At 31.6% G+C, this 7,136-nt stretch overlaps 1 non-coding gene across 1 annotated transcript; it reads right to left on the reverse strand.

Moving 5' to 3' along the window:
• Nucleotides 1-259: 259 nt before the first annotated feature.
• Nucleotides 260-366, reverse strand: LOC118151796 (U6 spliceosomal RNA). The gene has a single exon (XR_004740204.1). It is a non-coding gene; the product is annotated as a U6 spliceosomal RNA (small nuclear RNA).
• Nucleotides 367-7,136: the final 6,770 nt, after the last annotated feature.

A 7,136-nucleotide genomic window follows, 5' to 3' on the forward strand; every position in this document is an offset into this window, starting at 1 on the left:
TCTTTTAAAGTAATTATTTTTAAATTTTTCAAAGTCCTCTTCTGCCAGTTTTATACTTACAACACATACTGTTTCTATATTCCTAGGACATGCATCATTAAATTATCAAATTGGAAACTAATTGGTATCTTTACTTTCCTGCATAAGCTAGTGTTTTAGAACTACATATTCTGCTGTAATAGTCCCACTATTATATTTATTTATTTATTTATTTATTTATTTATTTTTTAGAGAGGAAGGAGTTGCTTTTTATTGACTTAAAAATATGGAACGCTTCACGAATTTCCCTGTCATCCTTGCGCAGGGGCCATGCTAATCTTCTCTGTATTGTTCCAATCTTAGTATATGTGCTGCCGAAGCAAGCATTATATTTATTTAAATAAACATGATGCCATAAGCTTAAGTTATATATATATATATGTGTATATATATATATATATACATATATATATATATATATACATTTTTTTTTTTTTTTTTTTTTTGAGACGGAGTTTCACTCTTTTCACCCAGGCTGGAGTGCAATGGTGCGATCTTGGCTCACTGCAACCTCCGCCTCCTGGGTTCAGGCAATTCTCCTGCCTCAGCCTCCTGAGTAGCTGGGATTACAGGCATGCGCCACCATGCCCAGTTAATTTTTTGTATTTATAGTAGAGAAGGGGTTTCACTATGTTGACCAGAATGGTCTCGATCTCTTGACCTCGTGATTCATCTGCCTCAGCCTCCCAAAGTCCTGGGATTACAGGCGTGAGCCGCCGCGCCCGGCCAAGTTATATCTTTTTAAAAACCCAACAGATACTTTATTACTGTTTTGCATAGCCACTGCAATTTACAATTTGCAAATATTTAGTCCTTTCTAGTTCTTCATTTTTGTTTGTGTCAGAGAAAATATCCCTCAATTCATTTTTCTATTGATTATATAAATCCTTAATGTTTCTTTGGGAAATGTGCTATTATACTTTCAAGACTTCTGGTTGTTAGTTTCTTTTGAAAGAGATTTTCAATTAAAAACATACAACTTATTTAGACATTTAGTTTTCATTTTTGTCTTTTTTATTTTTATCTCAGACTCTCAGAACACAATTTTATCTTTTCCAGATTGGCAAATAGTGCTTAGTTAAATGTGGCTTTCCTGTGTGTATTTAATCCTTTATATTTCAATTTTCCTTCACTTTTGCCCTTGTAAGTCTTTACCCTTTTCAAATACCAAATATGTCAAAAAGTAGTATTTATTCTATTAAGGAAGGTGATTGTGTGAATAACTTAACTTCCTCTTCCTGTGTTTGGGCCACTATAACACAATGTCATAAACTAGGCAGTTTACAGACAACAGAAATATATTCCTCACAGTTATGGAGGCTGGAAGGTTGAGATTAAGGTGCTGACAGAGTCGATGTCTGTTGAGAGCCCAAGTTGCAGTTAAACTATTGTGCTTTCTAGCTGTGTTCTCACTTAAGGGAGGGGACAATGCTGCTCTCTGGAGCCTCTTTCATAAGAAGACTAATCCCATCTTTAAAGGCTCTACTCTCATGATCCCATTTCTCAAAGGACCCCACCCCCGGGCTATCACTTTAGTGATTAAGTTTTCAAGATATGAATTTTGAGAGGATACATTCAGACCGTAGCAACTAACATTGCTGAAAATAAAAATTAACTTTTATTTGTGTATAAGAAATCAAGAGACTATTAATACAGATGTGTTTATGTGTGTGTATGTACGCCACTATGTATATGTATTTGTAGACTCAACATTAAATAGGACACTTCCCCTAGATCATTAAAAATAAAGGAAATGGTAAGATGCTATTAGTAGAGGTATGAAGAGCAGCAGTGAAAAATCAAAGCCGAGAAATACTTTGTTGCATTACTCTTAACACTTAGTAATTCCAAAAGCTTTAAACACATATAAAAAGAGTAATGTTTATTATGACTATTAGATAGAAACAAAAAGCAAGTAATTTTAGGTTTTGATAAATGCTTCATTGATGATAAACACAATTTATTTTATCCTTAGAAGAATACAGTTATGTATGTACTAAAGTTATCTCCATTACATATTTGAGAGAAATAAATTTCAAAAAATAATGTAATTTGTTCAAATTACACAGCTAATGGTGTTGTTTTAAAAACCTGGAAAATGAATTACTATTGTATGTGGCTTATGTATCATATAAAGACAAAACAAATAATTTTAATAAATCTGTAAAATATTTAAAATTAATATTTTGCAACTCAATACTTAGAAAATTCTCCAAGGACAAAGTAAAATTTTCCATGTAGTATCTTCTAGCCAAAGTTTAATAAAACCTGAGTTTATTATGCTCGTATTGCTAACAACAAAATATATTATGTAAAACATTAAACATCTTGGGCCAATGGGAATATTAAATTTGAATGAGGAAAGCACTTAAAATATTATAAAAATTAAAACATCTATGAAAAATAGTCCAAGCTAGTAGTAATAGAATACATGTTTGCATAAATGTTGTTTTTTTAAATCAATAAATAGAAAAAAATCAGGCTATTTTATTGGAAATGTTATATATTCTTTCATAACATTAGACACATTTCAAAAAACATTTTACAATGTTTAAAGTGTTGTCCATTTTCTTTTATACCTTTCAAATCAAAATATAAACCTATCCTAATTTATTTCTGTATTTTAAATAAAATTATCATCATATACTTCAAATTCAGGGCATATTGACCATTTCTTCCAGGACTAATAATGGCGACACCACTTTTCTTATCCAATATTGGTATCAGAGGTTGACACAGTATCACTGCTTTTGGTACCATTGTATGCCAAAAGACTTCAGGTGCCCACAGTCAATTCGCTTGTTGTAAGCTTTTGGTCATCCAAAGGTTAGTTTGAATTTTCTTATCCTGGTAATCATAATTTAATAGTATTGCCAAACAACTATTTGTAATTGTATAATTGTAGTGCCACAAAGGATAAATGTGTATTTTAACACAGTTGTAAGAATTTTAAACTACAAAATATTAATAAAGAAATTTTTACTCAGCATCATTATTTTTACATTTTAAATATTAACTAGAAAATAATCAGAATAATGTTAATCATTAAAATGTTAATGAATTTTTGTGTCACATGCATGAAAATATTTTAACTATGAATTTTTCTGTAGTTGGAATCATTAGCTCTGTCCTGGAAGATAGTGAATGAAGCTGATCAGTTTGAGGGTAGGAGTATTTTTAAAGTACAACAAAACCACTTTACTGAGTTTAAAATGAAAGCTATCATTGTTTCTGAGAACTAAAATTCAGATGATTTACAATATCTCATAAATGTATGACACTGCTGGTTCTATTTATGAAATATACTATTTGCCTCACTTTATGATATTTATATCTCCTATGGTCATGCTGTTATAAAGCCATTTTTATGAAAGCTATGAAAAGGTCTTTCACTTTTTTTCTAACATAAACTTTTTAAAGCACACACAGCATTGAGACTTATAAAATATTCCACAAAGAAAATAGCATTTATTTTTACCATTTGATGTGTTACTATTAATTCCACGGAAAGTACCAATTCATATTTTTGAAATCTGATTCCTTCTTATATTTAAGAACATTTACTGTTACATATAAACATTGAGTTTAGATATAAAATAGTGACCAAAATGGTATTTCACAGCAGGTGACTGTTATGTTATATATGTGTGTATGTTTGTATATATATATTTAAATTGTTAATTTTCTTGATTGCTCTTGAAATTCTCCATTGAATCTAAATGAGATTAAAGTCAAAAATTATAATCAGCACTGTATAATTTTTCTACTCTCATATGTTTATAGACAGGGTGATTCTTTGTTTTCTTTGGACATGGGGGACAAAATCTTTCCCACAAGACTTTTTACCAACATTTCAGTTATAATAAAACCTTCAGAAATAGAAATGATCTAACAACTCATTTGACTTATATAAAACAACAATAACAATAGGTGGCAAGTTTGGCTAAGTGCCTAAGAAAGTTTAAGTAGGCACTTAAAATATTTTCTTAAGTGCCTAAGAAAATTTAAGAGTCCACTTGTGTGGCACCCTTTATTATAATGATACCTACAACTGAAAGTCAATTTCTCTGAAGAAAGACAAGCTTGACCAAAATAAATAAATACATAAATAATAGAAAATGAAACAATCTGTAAAAACCCATATGTTGGAGGTTTTCTTCTAATGCATTCTCAGTGGAGCATGTAGCACACCTCTTAGGAAAAAGGAAGATCCAAATTGCACTACACAACTTTCTGATTATTTTCACTCTACAGGGAACAACAAAGGATGGATTATCCCATGAAAAAATTAGGATTATATAAAGTCATTCAGAATAATAAAAACTATTTATCTTTAAATAGCAAAGAGCATAACTGAAACTATGTTGTCAGTTTCAAACTATTAACTGTAATTATTTTCACTCAAATAAGTGTGGGCCATATGCAGTATTGTTCTTGGACATCTTAAAGCTATTGTTATATAAACAATTTTTAAATTATGAGGAGAAGATAATTAAAATTATTGGGGAATATGGTAACAGATTTTGGAAGAATGAAGCTATCAAATCTTTCTCCTAAGTTAAAATATCTGATACAGCAGTTACAAAGCAGTTATGAAAATATCTTACTAATCTGAGAGTTGTTTTTTTTTTTACTTTTTAAATTAAAAAGTTATTAGCTATTCAAAATTGCTTTATATTTAAGAATAAATAGCAACTATAGGATTTATATATAAAGGATCAAGAAAAATGGCCATGTTATTTTTCTGAGATCAACAAAATCCAAAGATCTATCCTGTGGTCCACTTTACAGTAACGATGTATGATGCATACCTTCTGCTGAGAATGGATATTGTCTTCCTAATTATTACAGAACTAAGTTGTTGGGGTCTGGCACGTCTGCCAGGGGGCTACCGACCTGCGGGAGTCCCTGAGACTGCCAACATAGATGTCTCGTTCAACCTGAGGGAGAGAGTGCCTGGAAGTGAAAGAAGAAAGGAAAGTGGAGTCGGGAGGTCTGAATGACTTGTAGTCAAGCAGCAACTTTATTTCTGTGGGTTACAGCTTTTATGCCTTTTTTTCTTGTTACATTTACTTTAGCTCAGCATTTACTTTAGCTCAGCAGAAAAGGGGGCAAACAGAAAAGGGAACAGAAATCACATAAAAGTAGTTATCAGGGGCTTGTGATAACACCTCACAAAGCAGTTTTAAGGGGGCTTGTGATAACAGCTTACAAAGCAGTTTAAGGGGGCTTGTGATAATAGCTTACAAAGCAGTTTAAGGGGGCTTGTGATAATAGCTTACAAAGCAGTTTAAGAGTTAATATACGTTTTTCAAAGATAAACAGTGCAAACAAACAATGGTACCCTTAAGGTGGCTTGTTAATCATGTTTTCCATCAGGAGGTAGAACAGAGGCTTAGCTCCTGAGAAAATATGGGCAGGGGTCTTTGCCCCTCTCAGGCATCTCAACTGTAGCAAGCTTATTGATTACACAGAGACTAAAGGGGATATGAAGCAGTCAGCACAATGTCCTCATAAACCACAGGCCCTTACTCTACATTCTGTTTTTGCTTCAGTGGCTTAGCCATTTTTACCTCAACTCGACAGCCTTCAAGAGCGGAGGGAGAGCAGATAGGTCCAGTAGCCAAGATGGGGCGAGTCACACTAACTGTCTCAAGCCCTTGGCACGAACACTGCACTAAGTGCTAAAGAATTTGTGGTTTCTATTTTGTGTTCAAATAGTGTAATCAGTATTTCAAACAATATATGTTCACAAGAAAACTGGACATAAAAATTGATAATATTTTAAAAACAATAATTCTACAATATCAGACAGGACATGGAACCATATCACCCAAGTTAGTTTTAATATCTCATTTTTATAAATTAAATGTATATGTCATTATATGACATTCTTAAATGTGTGTTTCAAACGTTACCAAATTGACTAGAGAAATCACTTAATCATCTCAGTGGAAAATTTAATTATTTTTATATAAGTTTCTAAATATTTCTTTCTTGTTTGCCATGTTACATTTCTAATTACAATTACTTGGAGCTTCAGTGAATACTGCTCTTGTTTCAAACAAAACAAAACAAAAACAAAATTTTGGATAATTATGAAACAGACCAAGTTGGATTCAAACATGTAACCAAAAACAGGATTCTATAGGTCAATTATAAGATTCCTTCTTCATAAGAATGATATAAAAGAGAAACTTTAGACAACTATTAGGATAGAAACATGGGAAAATGTGTTTGAATAAAATAATAAGCTATGTGATTGACGTCATCTGGGTTTGTGGATCACGACCTCTCGAGAAGTGTTCTTTATCCTATTAAATTTATCAGAAAGTTTCTTATGCATTTTATCAGGAAAGCAAAATGTTCCCACAAAGGAGGCTTTGAATATTATTATGCAACATGTTTCGGGACATACTTAGAACAATTATTGTTTGCTTATTTGTTTATAACTCTGTAAAATGAGATCTACAAAACAATGGCAATCATCTAAAAAGCATGGATATCTAAATGATTAAAATTCGCTGTGAATAATCTGTTATCCCCTACTTTCTAATTAACGGCCCTGGTGTACTATAAATCTTGGTAATCTGCTTAGTAGCTACAAATACAAAATGTTCTACAGTAGAAAAACATTTTGTAACATGTTCTGTATTTTCCAAGCACAACAATCTTCAAATATTTCTGATACACCATAAGCAAGACATTTTCTTTGCCATTTTACTAGAAACTAGGCCTCTAGGAATGCTGAAATCAAATAATACTAACAACTTTATTATGGTTTGGAAATATGATTTATTGTGCCCTTTAAAAGTACTGCAATAGCAAGTTAAAAGGAATGAGGGTTACTCTTGAAATGGGTACAGAAAAGGCTTCTATTTATATATTTGCTTCATATATTAAAATATTTATTTAATAATTTGGATGTATTTGGTTCAATCAGAGGTACAGCATTCTACCTGATGACATTTAGAGGTCAATTTCCTTTTTTAAAATTGCAAAGAGAAATTCCAGAAAGGAGAACTATATGTTTTTTTTCACTATGATGATTTCTGAGATTTCCATGCTGACATATGAGGACTATACACTGGAACATG

The sequence above is a fragment of the Callithrix jacchus genome, chromosome 2 (assembly GCF_049354715.1).
Source record: "Callithrix jacchus isolate 240 chromosome 2, calJac240_pri, whole genome shotgun sequence".
Lineage (NCBI taxonomy): Eukaryota > Metazoa > Chordata > Mammalia > Primates > Cebidae > Callithrix > Callithrix jacchus.